General features: G+C 41.1%; 1 pseudogene; it reads left to right on the top strand.

Annotated features, from left to right (window-relative positions):
- The first annotated feature begins 2,537 nt into the window (after positions 1-2,537).
- Positions 2,538-20,054, top strand: LOC127486644 (5-hydroxytryptamine receptor 5A-like; annotated as a pseudogene).
- Positions 20,055-20,632: the final 578 nt, after the last annotated feature.

Genomic DNA, 20,632 nt, shown 5'->3' with positions numbered 1-20,632 from the left:
ATTTTAATTTCTGCCTCTGCTATTTCACAAGCACTTTTCCTTAAAATAGGCACCTTCTCTCCATGAGTACTCTATGCATACTTTCTAATTTGTTGCACGGAATATTAAAAATGTACATGCAAATGTTAAGATAACTTTATTGTTTTATTAAAGACATTCTTTTAAATTTTTTGTTTATTTATTTATTTTATTTGATTTGAATGGCAGAGAGACAGAGAAAGGGATACAGAGTTAGAGACAGACAGATATCTCTTCTCTGTTAATTCACTCTCCAAATACCTGCAACAGTCTGGGCTGTGCCAGGGCAAAGTCAGGATCCTGAAACTTAATCCAGGTCTCCCACAGGGGTGGCAGGGATCCAAGTACTTGAGCTCTTAACTGCTGCCTCCCAAGGTGTGCATTAACACAAAGCTGGAATTGGGAGCAGAACTGGTACTCAAACCTAGGCACCCAATAAGGGATTCTGGTATCTTAACCACAAGACCAGGCAGTGCCACATTAAGGACATGAATAAGTGAAGCTGGCAGTTTTCTCTCTTCTTCCCCTGTGTTTACACAGAAGTGAATAATGGCAATGAGTGCTGTCACAATTTCCTATCACTGCATCATTGCAATGATCTGTGCTAGGCATTCACAGGTTTATTCATCATCACCAATGAGTGTCAGCACAATGAGGCAAGCAAACCATATCTCAATATCACTGTGAAGATTGCTTTGACCTTGAAGTCCCACAGAAAGGGCCTGGGAGATTCCTAGGGACTCATGGACCACAATGAAAACCATTGCTCTTTGATCTTACATGATACAGGGTTCTTCAGACTATATTATAACAGAGAGAGGGAAAGTTTACACAGTTGTAGAGCAAGAACATCAATGCTTGCCACTGTCTGTCCTAAGTTAGTTCAAACTGCTTTGATTCTCCTTTGTGACAGGTGTGGAAGAGGAGTCGGTAGCCATATCTGCAATGGCATACTTGGTACTGAATGCTGTGCTCATTCCATATTACAATAACAATATCCAATGTGGGGTTTGTAATCATCCCAATTGCATCCTTGAGCACTGGAGAAGTATACCCTGTGGGACCACTGACCCAATGCATTCACCATGAGCTGGATTTAGCCCAGGCCTCCATTCATCAGCTGGCCCCTAATAGCTATTTCTCCTTTAGTGAGACCACATTGGCACTTCGGGTTCCTGAACATCAATGTCAGTCCACTCCTGATCCAGCTCTCTGCTATGGCCTGAGAAAGCAGTAGAAGATGGCCCAAATCCTTGGGCTCCTGTACCCGCATGGGAGACCTGGGAGAATCTCCTGCTTCAGATTGGCATAGCTCTGACCATTGCAACCAACTGGGAAGTGAACCAGTGAATGGAAGACCTCTCTCTTTCTGCCTCTCCTTCTCTCCCCATGTAACTCCATCTTTCAAAGAAAAAATCTTTAAAAAAATAAATTCAGTCATTCAAATAAATAGAAAACATATAGCATCACTTTGAGATTATCAGAAATAACCTTAATTTATATATTACAATGCTTCTGTTCAGATATCTTTAATTATGTAAGTTGCCTAAATTAAGTACTAAATTACTAGTAGACTCAGAAGACAATTTTCTGTGATTTTGTTCTTTCTTATGTTTATGCCTGTACATGTAAAGTTCTCAGTGCATTCTCTGTTAGAAACCGAATCTTTTAACAATGGATGTTTTTGGGCCAGTGCTGTGGTGCAGCAGGTTAAAGCTCTGGCCGCAAGCGCCGGCATCCCATATGGGTGCCGGTTCTAGTCTCTGGCTGCTCCTCTTCTGATCCAGCTCTCTGCTATGGCCTGGGATAGCAGTAGAAGATGGCCCATATCCTTGAGGCCCTGCACCTACATGGGAGACCCGGAGGAAGCTCTGGGCTCCTGGCTTCGAATCACCAGAGCTTGGGCCATTGTGGCCATCTGGGGAGTGACCAGCAGATGGAAGACCTCTCTCTCTCTATCTCTACCTCTCTAACTCTTTTAAATATATAAAATAAAGCTTTAAAAAATGAATGTTTCTTATTTTCTGTGGCTATATAACTTCTGCCCAGATTCACTTGTAAATATGTGGGATTTCATGACACTCATTGTGTGTGCACTTTAACAAAAATGCTTCTTGCCATCTTACTTGCCCTCTTGTGATATCTTTTTCTTTGTCCCAAGTTCCTCTATCTTGCTTTCTCTCCATGAAGTACTTTGAATCCCAACATCTGGGTAGGAGCTTTAGATACTTAATCACTGCTGTGGATAGTGTGTGTGTAAGTATGCACATGTGGGGGAGTGGCTGATGCTCCCTCCTGTTCTCACTGAGGTGGAGCCTTTCTAACGACTTACATGCGAGTTTCCCTGCATGAGAAGCAAATTTAGTACAGCCTGCTGAAGAGACTTCTCGCCTTCTTTATAATTCCGAGGAAATAGATTAATGTTCTGCCGCAATATTCAGCCTTCTCTGGGAGCAGCCGTAACTGCTGTCTTGCCTTTTCTCTTTTAAGGAAAACATCCCTTAAGAGAAGCAGCTCAGTGTTGTGTAAGAAGGAAGCAATCATACAAAAACCTCTGGAGAAGAAGTCCACAAGAAGACAAGCACCTACCGGGACTGAGAAACCGCTCAAGCGCTCCCGACCACCCCTAGAGGGACGGATGTGGGAGGTGGCTAAAAGGATATTTCAAAAGTTCATTGGTCAACTTGTTCCCCGCAGGGGGCCATTTCAGGAAAACCGTGGCAGAACCACGGACAGCACTAAACGGTGCCCTCAGGAGGGGAGAAGCCTAGGGACGGTGCGCTGCGGGCCCAGAGGTGAGAGGCAAGAGCAGCACCCCAGACAGCGCCAAAACGCGCGCTCCCGGAACCGGGAGGCGGGGAGAGGCGACCTCATCAGCTGACCGCGTTCCATAGTGCTGGATAAAGCAGTCTGGGTGGGCGCGCCAGCGTTTGCTCTGATCCGCAGCCCCAGACGGAGTGGGGAGGTTGGACTGCGCAAAGCGAAAGGCAGGTACCAGAACGCTTGGCTTCCCAGCACTGCGCTGAGGCTGCAGGCGGCCGCCTGGGTAGGGGCAGGTAGGGAAGCAACGCTGCGGGAGCTACCGCTCTGACGCACCAGCCCTTCTGGCGCTCACACGCTGCAGGGCTGCTCTGCCCTGCTTGGGCGGACATGGGAGCGATCAGACCGCCGTCTCCTCCAGGTGAGGAGTCCTGAGACAGGTGACAGCCTGGGCTGGCCGCGAGTCCAGCTCCTCGTCTCTGCTTTCCTAGCCTCCGAGGGCTCCAACGTTAACACGGCTTATAGCCCAGGGAGCGCCCTCCTCTCCACCACACCGTCTCCCGGGTTCGCTCACCAGCGGGAGGCTGAAGACAAATTCACAGGCGCTTCCCAGAAACCCCGCCGCTGGCCGGGGGTGCAAACATCTGGATTGGCTCTGGGCGCTGCTTTCATCTTAAGTCCTCCTGAATGTCCCTTCTGCACACACCCCGAGCCGGCTCCTAATCCAGAGATGGATTTACCGGTGAACTTACCTTCCTTTTCCCACTTGACTTCCTCTCCTCTGGAAGAGGAGCGGCAGCCTTGGCACGGAAGACCTGCTGCGCCCCAGCCCGCACCTGCTCTCTGTCTTCGGTGTGCTTGTTCTGACCTTGCTGGGCTTTCTGGTGGCAGCTATATTCGCGTGGAACCTGCTGGTGCTGGCGACCATCCTGCGTGTCCGCACCTTCCACCGCGTGCCACACAACCTGGTGGCGTCCATGGCCGTCTCGGATGTGCTGGTGGCCGCGCTGGTCATGCCTCTCAGCCTGGTGCATGAGCTTTCTGGGCGTCGCTGGCAGCTGGGCCGGCGGCTGTGCCAGCTGTGGATCACGTGCGACGTGCTGTGCTGCACCGCCAGCATCTGGAACGTGACAGCCATCGCCCTGGACTACTGGTCCATCACCCGCCACCTGGAGTACACGCTCCGCGCTCGCCAGTGCATCTCCAACGTGATGATCACGCTCACCTGGGCGCTGTCCGCTGTCATTTCGCTGGCCCCGCTGCTTTTCGGCTGGGGGGAGACATACTCTGAGGGCAGGGAGGAGTGTCAGGTCAGCCGCGAGCCCTCCTACATCGTGTTCTCCACAGTGGGTGCCTTCTACCTGCCGCTCTGCGTGGTGCTGTTCGTCTACTGGAAGATCTACAAGGCTGCCAAATTCCGCGTGGGCTCCAGGAAGGCCAACAGCGTCTTGCCTGTATCTGAAGCTGTGGAGGTGGGTGCTATAGCGATCCTTAAAATACTCTACTTGCATCTGTACAGGCTGTATCCCTGGCACTCACACACACACACCGCATTTGTAGAAAGTGGAACTTTTTGGTTGGCAGGGAGGAGAGACTTTGACAGTTGTGTATCACAGAGATAATCATGTCAGTCATCTCCAATGGGTTATTTCCTTATGCATAAAATGCATTCATCTCCAGTGGATTATTTCCTTATCCATAAAATGAGGCATTTGGGCCACATACCTCTACAAGGTCCGATCTGGCTCCAGAATTCCATGGGTCTGTAACACCCTTGGAACATCTGGGGAAGTGGGTGGCTGGGGGTACACTGGGGTTAGCACACTGAAAAATATGAAGCTTCCTGCACTTAAAGTAGGAATGTCCACGGGGAAAGGGAGTGATGGGAGCCTGGCTGACAGGAAGATTGCCACACATCAAGCACAGCAGATTAGTGTTTATTCCAGTCCATATTCTTCTTTGCAAGTTCTACCAACTGATTTTGCAAAAATATGCCACCTCCTAGGTTACTGTCATTTTGCAGCATCCTGATCTAAGAGTAAAGATGTTGATTATAGTAGTGTCAGAGCTTGCCTTTGTTACCTGCTTCCATTGTTTGTGGAACTACTTTCTGGGTTTTATTTCAATCCCCCACCTCACTGCACTTAGGCTGTCTGTGTGACTGAAAACCACCCCAGAAAAAGCTACAGGAGGAAATTAAAAATCCAGGATAGATGATTCCCACTCTCTTCCTTTCTCCCTGTCTTCGTTTCTCCCTCTCTCCCTCTTTCTTTCCCTCTCCATACACACATACTACTTCTAGACATTTGTGGAAAATGGAATTATAAAATGTTTATTTGGGTGCAGTATATATACTGATTTCTTTTTTCTCTGAAAGATCACTGTCTTGTGTTTTACAAATGTTTTATTTACTTATTTATTTGGAGGGATGAGGGTGGGAGGGAGGGAGGGAGAGAGAAAGAGTGTGAGAGAGAGGAGCGACCTTCTAGCCTCAGGTTCACTCCCAGTGTCTGCAACAGCTAGGGCTGGGAAATGCCGAAGCCAGGAGCCAGGAGCTCCATCTAGGACTTCCACATGGGTGGCAGGGATCCGGGTACCAGGGACATCACCTACTGTTTTCCACAATCACCAGCAGGAAGGCTCAGATGCACGACTCAGTCTCTGGCCCTCCAGCCTCTGGTATGGGATGCAGGGGTCCCATGTGGCAGCTTAACCTGCTGTGCCACAATGCCTGTTCCTGTCAGATCACTCTCAAAATGAATCCTATGGGTTTGCGAGGCTGCCACATGATCTAGGGTTCTGCATATAACACCAGGGTTGCCTCTGCCCTATGTTTTGCTGAAGAATTAATTACAAACCAGGCGTCTTGATTTCTCCATGGTAGTGGGTGTCAAAGTTTCTAAATACAGTTCTACTACTAGCTGTGTTGCCTAGGGAAACCATACTATTTCCTTCCTGTTTCTTTGATGAATTTTATTCAAATACATTCTGAAACCCTAACTTATGTCAGACATTGAGATGGGAACTGGTCTCATAAGATTAATCCAGATTCATCACTCAACAAACATCCGGATTAATCTGGATCCTCCAGGGGGATATTGTGCAACAGATTTCCTCATTTCTGTTTGAACTGCACCATGAAAACTGCTGCTGTCATTGTCTTTTCACCTCATTTTTGTTGAAGTCACATGGTTAGTGTTTTTGATGTGTTCTCTAAGGGAATTTACCCAAATATTCTTTGAAATTACTTGAAATGATAGCCCCCCAGGTCAAAGATGAACAATAAGCAAGTTAACTACTTGTATCTCCTGTGTAACTCAGGAGACGGTAAAAGTTAATGGCTGCTACTAACATCTTTTTTTAGCTATAGACTGAAATTAAGTTTATTACCAAAGAAAGGTAATTGAACACGCTAGAGAACAGTTAATAGTAACGTTTTACTACATAATAGTATAGTTAGTTGACATGAACATACACATTATTATACAGACACAAGAAGAGATTTCCCTCACAAAATAATTTTTTCATTAAAATAACAATTTTTCATTAAAAATTATGTTTGACTTTGTTCTAATGACATATCTTGTGTTTGTATTCCATAAAATTAGCTTAAGTGTCATGAGCAAACAATAAGCTGCTTGTACCTATAAAAAGGCCTTTATACATCTGGAATTGGGGCAAACATTTAAGGTACTTTGTTTTAAATTTGTTTTTAGTTTCAGGGTTTAGGTTCTTTGAAAAGGCAAAATTCTGGGGGGCCAACATATCATATAATAGACTCAAATTCTTATACCTTATACTTTATTCAAAAGAAAAGAACTGTGATACTTAAATGGGGAAAATAATGTCAAATAGAAAGGCTGAGGTTAGTGAAGAAAGAGGAGAACTAGAAAGGTAATTTTGTCTATTTATACTAGTTTGAGTTGGGCTGTCTGGAATTTCAAATACATCATGGTCTACAAAAATCAGCATCACAGATAAAAAGATATGATTAGCCCTAAAATGAGCAGGTGATCAGGACGATCTATCCTGTAACCAAATCAAAATTAATGAAAACTGTGATGATGACTCATCAATTTTTATATAAATTATATTTTGACAAGTAAAGTTTCTTATGAATTACAAATTCAATGTGAATTCATTGAGGGTTTATTTTATTCTTGAACAAAAATCAGCATCAGGTAAACTGAATATCTCACAAATCCTAAATACTTCTCAATTTTACTTTTACATGATAAAACTTTCAGATTATAAATGTTGGCATAGGAATTACTTTGAAATAAAGGGACAATCTTAACTACACCACCACCACTGTTTTTCAAATCTTACTTAATTTCTGAAAACTCCACAGCAGAAAGTAAAAACTATTATTTATTTATTTTGACAGGCAGAGTGGACAGTGAGAGAGAGAGAGACAGAGAGAAAGGTCTTCCTTTACTGTTGGTTCACCCCTCAGTGGCTGCTACAGCTGGCGGGCTGATCCGAAGCCAGGAGCCAGGTGCTTCTCCTGGTCTCCCATGCGGGTGCAGAGCCCAAGGACTTGGGCCATCCTCCTCTGCACTCCTGGGCCACAGCAGAAAGCTGGACTGGAAGAGGAGCAACCTGGACAGAATCCAGCACCCCGACCGGGACTAGAACCTGGTGTGCCAGCGCCACAGGCGGAGGATTAGCCTAGTGAACTGCAGCGCCAGCCACGTTTCCTCTCCTTCTATTTTAATTGAAACTTGCATTTCCTTCAGAGTTCAAATCTGTTTCTAACATTTCTCATTCAGCCACATTATACTTTAGTCTTCAAGATGTTGCCTTGGTAGGTATATTTTTTCTAATAAAACCCATTTTCCCAATGAGATTACAAAATACCATAGAAAATGATGACTGCTTTTATAGTTCCTTAAATAACTATGCCTAAAAGAATTCATCAGTTGAGGAAGTATTAATTTTTGTTGTTGCTAATGTTAAATTAGAAAGGAACTCTGATTAAAATTAAGTAAGTGTATTTATTTAGTAGGAATCATGCTCATCATGAAATTATGAGACATGTATTGTGTGTGAATTTGGGTGTTGGATACTGGTAAAGAGATGGAGAGAGATTGAGAGAGACAACAAGAAAGGGAGTCCATTTTCCATGAGACATAGAAGATAGATCATGTACCAATGAATGATCATTATTGCTATAAAAACACAATTCTTTTTTCCTGAAACCAATTTTTAAATAATTCACAGTGAAAATGTTAATGTTTTATAAATATAATATAATCCTATTTAGTAATGCAATATTAAAAACATAAACCTTTTAAGAAACAGTTGTTAAAATTTTCCATTGTTACTTCTCTCCCTCTCTGTCTCTCAATGCATAAGAGTACAAATATGCATTAAATATGTGTTTTCTCATATAGGTGTATATGTACAGTGAAATAGACATGGGAGCTTGCTATGTACCATTTCTTTTCATTGAGCAATGTGTGTACTTCAGATATACTGTGAGCAGTATATGATAATGCTTTTTGAAGATTTAATTTTTTGAAGGTCAGAGTTACAACAGAGGAGAGACAGAACTTCCCGCTGGTTTGCTTTCCAAGTGGCCACAATGGCCAATGTGGAGACAGACCAAAGCCAGGAACTGGGAGTTTCATCCTGGACTCCCACATGGGTGCAGGAGACCAAGGACTGGAGCCACCTTCTGCTGCTTTCCCAGGTGCATTAGCAGAGAAATGGAGTAGAAGTCCAGCAGCTGAGACTTGAACTGGGACCCATATGGGATGCTGGTGTTGCAGTCTGCAGCCTCTTGATATTTGAAATACAGCAGAAAGTCGGTTTCAGTGAAGCACAGAATATTATTTATTTCTTTCATGGATCATGCCTCTGCTGTTGCTTCTTAAATGTGTTGGGTCAGCACTTTTGTGTAGTGGGTAAAGCCACCGCCTGCAGTGCTGGTATCCCATATGCCAGTTCCAATTCCAGATGTGCCACTTTCTATCCATCTCCCTGCTAATGCACTGAGAAAGCAGTGACAGGTGGTCAAAGTTCTTGCCCCGTGCACCCACTCGGGAGACCCAGAAGAAGCTCCTGGCTCCTGGCTTCTGATAGACTCAGTTGCAGCTATTGTAACCATTGATTGCTAATCAATGGATGGATGATCTCTCTCTCCTTTCTCTTACTTTCTCTCTCTCTCTCTTTCTCTTTCTCTACCACCCCATGTGTGTGTATGTCTCCCTCTATCTCTGTAACTCTGCCTCTTAAAAAAATAAATAAATAATTTTTAAAAATTTTCTGTTTGTGGGTATAGATGTGTGTGTTTTACAAATCTTTTAAATATTTAAGCAGTAAATTGTTGAGTGTTTTTTATTTTGTTATTGTAGTTGTTTTACTGAATTTTTTCCTAAAAATTATAAATTTTAAGGAGGTATCATGCGATGTTTAAACAAATGTAATGTTCAGTCAGGATAAATAAATCTATCTCTCCAAACATTTGTCATCTTTTGTGGTGAAATCATTTAAAATCCTTCTTTAAGATTTTGAAATAATACAGGATACCTTATCATTATATATTGTAACTGTGTTTGCAAGAAAACAGTATACCTTCTTTTTTGTGTGCAGTGGAAGTTAAACTGTGTGTAAAGAATGTGCTGTGTAGCCGGCGCCGCGGCTCACTAGGCTAATCCTCCGCCTAGCGGCGCTGGCACACCGGGTTCTAGTCCCGGTTGGGGCACCGGATTCTGTCCCGGTTGCCCCTCTTCCAGGCCAGCTCTCTGCTGTGGCCAGGGAGTGCAGTGGAGGATGGCCCAGGTGCTTGGGCCCTGCACCCCATGGGAGACCAGGAAAAGCACCTGGCTCCTGGCTCCTGCCATTGGATCAGCGCGGTGCGCCGGCTGCAGCGCGCCAGCCGCGGGGGCCATTGGAGGGCGAACCAACAGCAAAGGAAGACCTTTCTATCTCTCTCACTGTCCACTCTGCCTGTCAAAAAAAAAAAAAAAAAAAAAAAGAATGTGCTGTGTGCACTTGTGTACAATATGTGTTTTACTGATGTTAATGAAATGTTTTGTAGATGGCTGTTAGGTCCATTTGGTCTAAATTTTAGTTTAAATCTGGTATTCCTTCCTTATTGTTCTGTCTGGATGGTCTGTTCATCATTGAAAAGAGAGCATTGAAGTCTTCCATTTTTATTGTATTTCTGTCTGTCTTCTTTAGTTTTGATATTAACTTTATCTATTTGCTGCTTTGATGATGAATGTACATTTATACAATGTTATGTTCTGATGAATCGCCCTCCAGATTCATTACGTAACACTTCAGCTTTCTTTTGCTGGCCATTGGAATGGAATATCTTTTTACATCATGTTACTTTCATCTTGAGTTAGTATAGCTAAAATGGATCGCTTTTAGGCAACATACAATTAAACTTTAAAACTTTATCCAGTCAACTTCATGTCTTTTACCAGTTGACTCGCAATATAACTTTTTTTCCGCCGAGGCCGACCCTCCGCCGCTGCCGCCCGCCTCCGTCGGCGCTGGGCGCGCGTCTCCCGGCTGCAGCGCCGCTCGCCGTCCACCAGGCGGCGCTGCCCGCGCCCAGGACTCCCCGGCCCGCCCCGGTTCCAGGACTCGTTGTGCGGGAGGGGCGGGGCGGGGAGAGGCCGGAGCGCGGAGACCGGCAGGGGGGGCAGGTGTCCGACGGGACCCCGGGAGCAGGAGCAGGGGGTGGGGCAGTGAGGCGCAGGCCGGCGTTCTCGATATAAAAATTGATAGATAAGGACGTTTTTCTTATTATTAATTAATCCCTGTTTTTTGTAGCTACTTTACTGTTTCCTCCTTTCTTGCCAGATATTTTCCTTGTGATTTAGTGAGTTTGTGTGTGTGTGTGTGTGTGTGTGCGCACGCGTATATACTCTGATTCCTTTCTCTTTATCTACTTCAGGTTTGTTTTATTCCTGATTACAATGAAACATAAAACATTTAATGGTTATAATGGTCTACTTTTAATTCTTAACAACTTAAATGCCAACTGCCTGCAAAAACTCACATTTTGACTTCTCTTCCGACCATATTTTGTAATTTTATAACTATTTATATTTAATTATTGCAAATATAGCTTTTTAATATTTTATCTTGTAAATTTTCTAATGTTGTTAAAAATAATTTTGGCCCCAACATTGCAGTTTTGGAATATTCTGAACTGACTCACAGTCTTACCTTTATCATGGACTTAATATTTTCATATAGTAACTTCTGTCCTTTTGTTTCAATGTCAAGAACCCCATCATATTTTCCCAAAAATTAAAAAAAGAGGATAGAAGGAGAGAGGTTCAGGGAGGAAGGCAGGGAGGGAAAGAAGTATGGTTATCTTCTTATAATCACACCTCTGAAATACATGAAATCTGATTCATATTAATAAAATTAAATAAATATATATCACAAAACAAAAGCAAAACAAAAATGAAGTTTGAATAATGACAACATCTCTCTGCTTTGATTTCATGAACAAGGTTTATCTTTCGTATCTAGTGTACAGTATTGGGAATAATCTAGGCTGCATCTTTTGTTATTTTTCTTTCAGCACCTTGATTATATTCTTCCACAGTCTAATATCCTGCAAGGTTTCTCCTGAGAAACCCACCTATTTCTCAGCAAAAATAAGAAGTTGTACATAGGATGGGGTATTAAATTCCTGTAAAGACCTCTAAAGAGAAAAGATGCATGACTTTTTTCTTGATATTTTCAAAATTCCCTCTTTAAAAAAAAACTTAGACTTTTGAAAATCTATCATTAAAATGTCTTGATAAACACCATACATAATCTATTAAGGATTCCTTAAACTTAGTGGAATGAGCAATTATTTATCACTCCAATTTGGCAATTTTTCTGTAATTCTTTTTAAAGATTTATTTATTATTTGAAAGGCAGAGTTACAGAGAGGCAGAAGCAGAGAGAGAGAGAGAGAGATCTTCCATCTGCTGGTTCACTCCCAAAATGGCCACAATGGACAGAGCTGGGCCAATCTGAAGCCAGGGGCCAGGAGCTGCTTCTAGGTCTTCTGCATGGATCAGGGGCCCAAGGACTTAGGACATCTTCCACTGCTTTCCCAGGCCGTAGCAGAGAGCTGGATCAGAAGTGGAGCAGCTGGGACTGGAACTGCATCTCATCCGAGATGCCACCACAGCAGGCAGCAGCTTTACCTGCTATGCCACAATGCCAGCCATTAATTCTTTAAATAAGCCTCTGTTCTTGTCTCTTTATGTGCTCCTTCTAGGATTATAATAACACATAGATTAGTCTTATTGACAGTGTCCTTTATGCCTTCACTCGTGTGTGTGTTTTCTTTTTGTTCTTCTGACTGCATAATTTCAAGTAAGCAGCCTTTGAGATCACTGATTCTTTCTTCTGCATTGTTTGCTGTTGAAGCTCTCTATGGAATTTTCAATTCAGTCATAATATCCCTCTGCTCCAAAACTTCTGTTTTGTTGATGTTACGGTTTGTATGCTTATTAAACTTCTTATTTGTTTTCACATATTGCTTCCCTGATTTCTCTTATTTTTTGTTTGTTATCCTTAGAATTCCCTGAGCTTCTTTTTCTAAATACTTATTTTTATTTATCTAATGAGCAGAGATTCAGAAAGGCCCCTCATCTGCTGGTTTGCTCCCCATATGGCTACAAAAACTGGGGCTGGACCAAGCCTAACCAAGGAAACTGGAGACTGATCCAAGTCTTCCATGCAATGGCAGAAGCCAAAGTGCATCAGTCACTTTGTTGGACTTAGTGTTGGAAACTTAATCTTCAGTACATTAAAGACAGAGAGATAGAACCCCAGCCAGGTAGATGGGATCATAGGAGACCCTTCCCACCACCTGGAGATGGGTCTTAGAGGGCTGCAGAAAAGTCACCCACTGGCTCCTGTGAAGGGCGTTTAAATCAAGGTTTATCTGGATGGTCGCACCTGATCTAGGTAATGAGAGTTTTACACGTCTTGGGTGGAAGGCTTCATGTGCTTTCTGTGGTTTTATTGACTCTCAATTGGAGACTTAGTCACCCAATTAACCAGTCAAAAAATCACTTCTCAATGCCTCTTCCAGACCAATCATGGGAATTTATAGTCTATACAAACCCCAAGACAATCAGCCCTCAATGGTTCCCTCCATTAGAGAACCATTTTACTGCTTGCAGGAGCTCTTTTACATTTGCTTTCCCCTTTCACTTAATAAACTACTTCTACTTTACACATTCTTTCTTGTACCTGTTCTTATTGCTTCATGGTCAAAAGACAGGATCCCCAGTGATTAGAACTGCAGACTTCTGCAACATTTCTTGAGGGCTCACCTGGAATTGTCATAAGGGTAATTGAAATGATCAACTTTCAACTTTTTTTTCCAGAGACTTTCTGAACTCCACCATAGTCTTTTATCAATCAAAAATGCCAAAACTCAGTTAAAAAGCATCTAGTGTGGCTGCCAGTATTAAAAGCTAGGAGGGGAGGCTTGTTGGGGGGTATATCTGATTAACCTCTCTCTCCTTTTGGTGCTGGGAAAGCTGGTCTTCCTTTTTTTGTAAATTCATCCAGTGGGTGATACTGGAGTGTGGTCTTGGAGTAACTGAAATTTCCTAGGGAGGCTCCCTAATAGGAGCTGACTCCAACAGCCCCTTAAGGTATTGGACCAAAATCTACACTCCTCATTCCCTCTCTCTCCTTCCTACCCCTACTCATTCAATGTCAAATGTCAGGAGGAGAGAGGGGAGGCCTCTAGCTACAGCTGGACAGACTGGTTTCTTCACCAAATTTGGCAACAGAGAAAACTCAATCCTTTGATCCTTTTCTAACCTGATGTTTTCATATCTTTTCTCTGCAGTTTGCGTTTTGTAGTGACTTTCTTCTTCATCTCTTGCCAATAGGAGCATATGATTCTCTATTGCTTGGTAAAACTGAGTCTTAAAGGGGTTGGCATTATCTGCCCATTTTTAACTGTTTGATTACCATAACTCTGATTAGATCAGGCTGACAATTTTGTTATTCTTTCTATTCCTGCTGCAGCAAGTGTCCCAATTAGAATCCTGGATCACCGTTCTCAAATGAAATCCTGAGTTTCTGAACCAACTTCGATCTTGGAAGATGACCTCAACATGTCAAAGGAAAATGAATATTCCTGCGAAGTTACCAAAGGACTTGAACTCCTGTATAAAAAAGAGTAATTAAAATGTTACACACACTCTTCCCCAGCTTTTACCCCTCAATTTTGTCATCCTTTAATTCTATCATCAAGATGGGGGATACCGTTGCTACTCAGATTGCTAATTTCTTTTCATCTTATTCTTCACCTGCTTATTTCCACTAATGGTTTGATGCCATGTTTTTAATGCTGTTGACAATGGAATACACTGAAGGATGACAGAATTGCCCTGCATTTCAAGCACAATGCCCTTGACAATCCACTCTTAGAAAGCCCTGGAGTGAGATACTGTACATACAGAAGCCTCCTTTGGTTTGTCAGTATTCCCTCCTTGTAGAGATCTGTCTTAAATCTCACTCTTTTAGTTCAAAAGGGATGGGGGCCACAATTATACCCATCAAGGCTGAACAAACTTCTTTAACTTATTAAGTTCTATGGTCTTGTAGTAAAATAGTAGGCGTTAGACATCCTCATGTCCCAACAAAGTGGGGCATGTAGATTATTAAATGAGACATACTGACTTTGGATTAATACCTCTCATCTGTTATAAGGAAGTACATAAGTTCTAAATGGCAATATCAGGCTCATAAGACAATTAGACAGGTTTAAGTCCAAACTAGCTGAGTCCTTCTTGTCCTATTTAGGACTCTAACATATGGACATGGATTTTTCCTTTTGTAGCTCCTCTTTGCAGTTTTGTAATACCGCTTTTGTTTGGCCCTGTATGCTCAACTTTCTTATAAAGCTTGTCTCTTCCTGTCTAGAGGTTACCAAATGCTTGTAGATGGAACAACAGATACAGACCTTTGATCTGAGAACCCTAGACAGACCTTTGGAGGAGGAACACTTATTGTCTCCAACATCACCCATCTCCAGCTTGAAGTAGCCAGAGCAGTCATCATCCCTCCTCTCTAACAGCAGTTAGGGTACCTCTTAAGAGGGGGATTGATAGACTTCTGACTAGGTAGACAGGGACTGGGGGAGTGGGGGACTCTCGCCATCATTTGGAGATGAGTCTCAGAGGACATGAGAAAAGTCAAGCAACAGACTTCTGTGAATGATGTTGATGTCATGTGCCAATCATCTTATTCAAGGTTTTCCAATGTAGTTGTTACTGATCTAGGTAATAAGAGTTTTATACAATTTGGGGGAAAGTTTCATTTGTGTCTCAACTGTAGAATTAACTTTCACCCAATTTAACAACCAAAACTATCATTTCATAATTTGTTTCTTAGACCAATCATGAGAACCTCCTGTCTTACAGCCTGAAAAATCTAGACAATCAGTCCTCAATGGTTCTCTCCTTCAGAAACCCCTCTCAGTGTGGCTGGGAGCTTTCTATTTTGTTTACATTTTATCTTTTTACTTAACAACTACTTCAGTTTTGCACACTCTTCCTTGTACATGATTCTAAATCTGTGGTCACGTAACACAAACTGGGCATTTGGAATCGCAGACTCCCGCAGCAATATTAGAAAGGTGGACCTAATGGAAGTTCCTTAAATCATAAGGGCTCTGCCTTCATGAGTGGATTAATGGCATTATAGAAAAATTTGTCAAGCAAGAATTTACTGCTTACCATCTTCCACCACCTGAGAATGTAATGACAAACTTTCACCTGATGCCAGTGTCTTAAACTCGGACTTCATCGCCTTCAGAACTGTGAGAGACAAATATTTGTTTTTAAATAAATTACTCAGTCTCAGAGTTATTCTGTTGTAGAAAAGTGAAAAAGACTGAGGTACTTACTAATGCATATATTAAAATGTCAAGGCTTTAAGTAGTCATACATATGTAATAAATTTTAATGTCCTCAGACGAACAAAGGGAAAATAGAATTTAACAAAAGTAAAGTGGTCATATTTAAGATTATAATTTAAGAGATGCTTATGAAACTAAAGGTTTCAATTACTAAATGAATCCTAAACATTTATGGGAAAAATATAACCCTAATTTCTCTAGCATTGTTAGGTCTTTTTTCCTCTCTACATGCATTTTAGATATGATTTGTCCACTCAGAAGTCATGCTAGAATGCATTCTACATTGTGAGATATTACAGAGTGAAAACCTATTCCAACTATGGTGTTTAAAGTTTGTTCCTAGGGCAAGCATTGTGGCACAGCAGTTTTAGCCACTGTCTGGGATGCCAGCATCCCATATGGGTGTTGGTTCATGTCTTGAGTGAGTGTCCCACTTCCAATCCAGCTCCCTGATAATGCTCCTAGGAAAGCAGCAGAAGGCAGTTCAAGTGCTTGGGTCCCTACATCCACATTCGAGATCTGGATGAAGCCCCTGCATTCTCATGTTGGCCTGGCCCAGCCCTGACCATGGTAGCCATCTGGGTACTGAACCAATGGCTGATTTTGTAGGTGTATAGAATGCAAAAATTATGGAATCTTTGCTGAGATTTCTGTGGAATGCCTTGGAGACCAGCAAGAAATTTGGTGAAGAACTAGAATTTTTGCAAAGAACACCCAGTGGATTAAATGTCTGGTAGAGCTATGGGAGGAAAGCCACAGTGGTGATGCCATAAATGGAGAACAACCACCAACATCCCATGCCTTTCTGTGAATGCTGCTGATAAGAGTGTGCAGCCACCAGCGGCAGTCACTTGACCCACGTCTTGGGACAGTGCTGCCTAAAGCCTTGAGGAGTCCATATCTTGCTATAGTACACACAAAACGCCAGACTTGCTACTTTAAGATTTAATACTTTTTTTTTGCTGAGTTTCCAACAGTTTTTGGACCTATTATTCCTTTCTACTTGACTATTCTTCCTTTTTGGAATAGAAATGTGCAGAGGAGATGGACTTGGAAAGTGAGGATATCAAATCCCCATGCCTTTATTGATTGATTGATTGATTGATTGATTGATTTTGGTGTTCACATCTCTCTTTCTCTCTATGGTAACTGATATCCTAATAACTAACAGGTCCACTTTCTCGGCTAGCTGTCCACAGTCTGTTAGATAACATCTTGCCTTTGATCTAATTTTGTCTGTAAATGTATATAAGCAACTGCAGGGGGCATGGCACACATGATTGCCTATGGATGGGTATGGACAGGTTTGTGATTGCTTGTGAGTGGTACTAATGATTGATGTGGCTATGTTTGGCTGTCTGTGGGCTGTATGTAGAAGTCTCTCTCTCTCTCTCTCTCTCTGTGTGTGTGTGTGTGTGTGTGTGTCTTACTGCAACTGTGAACACAACACCAGATAGCTCCTACGGTCCCACCACCATAGGGGCATGTGGCTGTCCTCACTGCCACTGTAAATAAAGGGCATATAAACTCACAAATGACTCCAAGTTGCTCCATGATCTGTTGAAATCTGGATCTGCTTGTCCTGGGCCTTAAGCCCTAGGCAAACAAGATGTGTACCTTCTGCCTGTTTCATTATTGGATGTAAATAATTTCTTCTTACATTATAGGACTACAGAGCAAAGGATTTTGCTTTATGACTCAGAAGAGACTTTGCATTTTAACCTTTTGGATTAGTGCTGGCCTCTGGATATTTGGCCTATCAGTTAAGCCACCAGATGGGAATGCTTGGATTTGATTCCATATCAAATTGATTTGATTTGATTCCATATCAGAGTGCTTGGATTTGAGTCCTGGATCTTCTCCTATTTAAATTTCCTGTTAATGCCCTCCCTGGGAGAAGCAGGTCATGATTGAAGTAGTTGTACTTTTGCCACCCATGTGGGAGACCTAGATGGAATTCTCAGCTTCTGGCTGAAGCCTGGCCCAGCTGTGGGCATTCCAGTCATTTGGAAACTGAACAGTGAGTATACATGCCCCCCTCCTTCTCTCTGTCTCCTTCTCCCACTCTATCTTTTGAATATCAAATTATTTTTTAAAAAATAAAATAATACATTAATGCTGGAATGAGGACTTTGGAATTATTGGAGAAGGAATTATTGTAGTTTTCATACTGAGAAAGACATGGGTTTGGGCAGCCAGGCATGAAATGTTATGACTTGACTATAGCTTGATGTCTGAGTTCAATATTCATTGTGAGTATTAATAGGATGCAAACACCACTCAATTGTAATATTGAAAGGTGACATCTTTGGGAAACAAGGTTTAGATTAGGTCCATTGTGAAGAGTCCCCAAGATAAAACTCAAATGGATTTACAAAAATTCACTAACACAAAGACATGGATATCTGTGCTCTCAGTCTCTTGTCATATGATGGCTCTACACTGTTTTGGGACCCTGTCATCAAGAAGGCCATCACAGGATAACTCCCATAAGCCTTACCCTTCCAGAACCATGAGCCACATTAATTCCAGTTTATAAAGAAAGAATTAAAGAAAGGGAAAATATAAGTATCCTACTTCAGCTATTTGGCTATAATAATGTGCATCGAATATTATGAAATGGGGCCATAGTTCCATGTAACTGACATTTTTCTGTATTGTTTAAATAATAAGTTTACAATTTAAATAAAAAGGAAACACTATTTCATTGAGATAGAGCTCAGAAATCTGCAAATTACATACAACCGGGAAGGTAATTATGATAACTTAGCCATATTTTTTTTCTAGTAAATGCAAAATGATTCAGACAACAGTGACTTCCAAAAGTTTAAGTGTCAAAATGTCTGTATCATGCATGCATGCATGAGTGCAAGTGTGTGTGTGTGTGTGTGTGTGTGTGTGTGTGTTTAAATTTATCTGGGAGAACTCAGTGAGTTGGGAATGGAAATGACTTTTTCTTGCAAAGCAATCAGTGTTTGATTGATTATGCCTGTGTATACACACATTGGGTGCAAAAGTGATAGTATCTTTAATTGCAGATTCAACACCTAATTAATGTTGTTCTGAAGTTTGGTAACCTTTTAAAAGAGAAAAGTATTTCACATCAATCCTGTGTTGTTACTCACCTGAATTCCCATTTTCATTCATTTGAATACAAGTTGCAATTGGACTACATATCATTAGTCCTTAACAGCTAGGGGTAAACTGCTAAATTGCTTTCATAAAGACAAAAAAAAAAAAAAAAGAACTAGAGGTAAACTGTCTGGACTCTCCAGATTCACAGTATTCATTAGAAGCAGAATATTATTTTGGTTGAAAGAAATTTGAGTAGGGCAGTCTATAATAGCATTGAGTTCATGTTTAACTACTATCTGCTAAAGACCTTAGCAACACATCTAGATAAGATAAACTTCACATTTACATTAGTGACAGGCACACAGTATGAATTCATTAACAATTGTGCATAGACATCTATAATACTGATGTTTTATGCAACTATACAACTTTATGCAGTAGTGTCAGAATAACAGAGCTAAATTATACAGGTAAACACTTAACTACAATGATTAGTATACAATTTCAGGCATTTAGGTTATTTTTAAGTAAATGTTATATAAATATGTTTCAGTCAAGAATTAACAGCAAAGCAAACATGCCAAAATTTAAACAACTGCTAACATAAATGCTAAGCTGACACACAACTTTTTTGTTATTTGCTTTGCTTGTCAGAAACTCTGTGATGTATGCTAGGTAGATGTCACTAATATACTTGTATATTACAAGGAAAAAGAAGCAATACATTTTAGTTAACATTTTTAAATAATTACACTTAAATATTTTAAACAATAAGTCACATACTGAAATTTTTTTTTTCTAAAATTTTACTTGTATAGCTCTGAGTCATAGTTGACATACAGTAAATAGCATCATATAAAATATGGAATCTGTGATTTTGCACATTTTTACACCTTAGACATCCATTAATTCATCAAGATAATATTAAACACACCAAAATTCATGTCTTTTCTTCTTTTTTTTTAAAGGTTTATTTATTTACTTGAGAGTCAGAGTTACACAGAGAAAGAGAGGCAGAGAGAGTGATGCCCATATGGGCATCAGCTCGAATCTTGACTGCTCAACTTCCCATTCAACTCCCTGCTAATGCACCTGGGAAAGCAGCAGTAGATAGTCCAAGTGCTTGGACCCCTGCACCCATGTGGGAGACCTGGAAGAAGCTTCTGGCTCCTGGCTGCTGGCTTTGGGCTGGCCCAACCCAGCTGTTGTGGCCATTATGTGAGTGGACCAGTGGATGGAATCTCTCTCTCTCTCTGCAACTCTGCCTTTCAAATAAATAAAAGTAAAATCTAAAAAAAGAATTAGTCAAAATAAAATGTATCTAATACTTTTACAAAGGATAGCTTATAAGATTGATAAAGTATTCTATATAGTTACTGATCTTCCACCTGTTTCTTCTATCCGTTATTGAAGGTTATTGAAATCTCTTTTATAATTAAAGATTTTTAATTTATATATACTATACTTTTGCTTCATATATTTTAGGCTTTTATTAGATACATTTTCAATCACTAGAACTCTTTGTTAATAGGCCTATTTATTAGTGTGTATTGTCTAAATTTATCTTTGTTAATATTCTTGCCCTGAATTTTTTGTTATCTTATATTGATCTATCATTGCTCATCAATTTTAATAAAAACTGTTGTAATGATATGTTTTTTTCACTGCATTTATGCTTTGTATCTTTATATTTAATGTGAATGTATTCATTGGCAGGCTACAGTTGTGTGTTACTTTCTTTTTTAATACAACCTCAGTTTTTTTATTTCACATAGACATTTAGGTCATTTATATTTGGAATGTTTATTGAATAATTTACATTAAATTTTTTAATTTGTTCTTTTTTCTATTTATCTGTTC

The sequence above is a fragment of the Oryctolagus cuniculus genome, chromosome 7 (assembly GCF_964237555.1).
Source record: "Oryctolagus cuniculus chromosome 7, mOryCun1.1, whole genome shotgun sequence".
NCBI classification, from domain to species: Eukaryota; Metazoa; Chordata; class Mammalia; order Lagomorpha; family Leporidae; genus Oryctolagus; species Oryctolagus cuniculus.
This window is presented reverse-complemented; position numbering and strand designations above follow the sequence as displayed.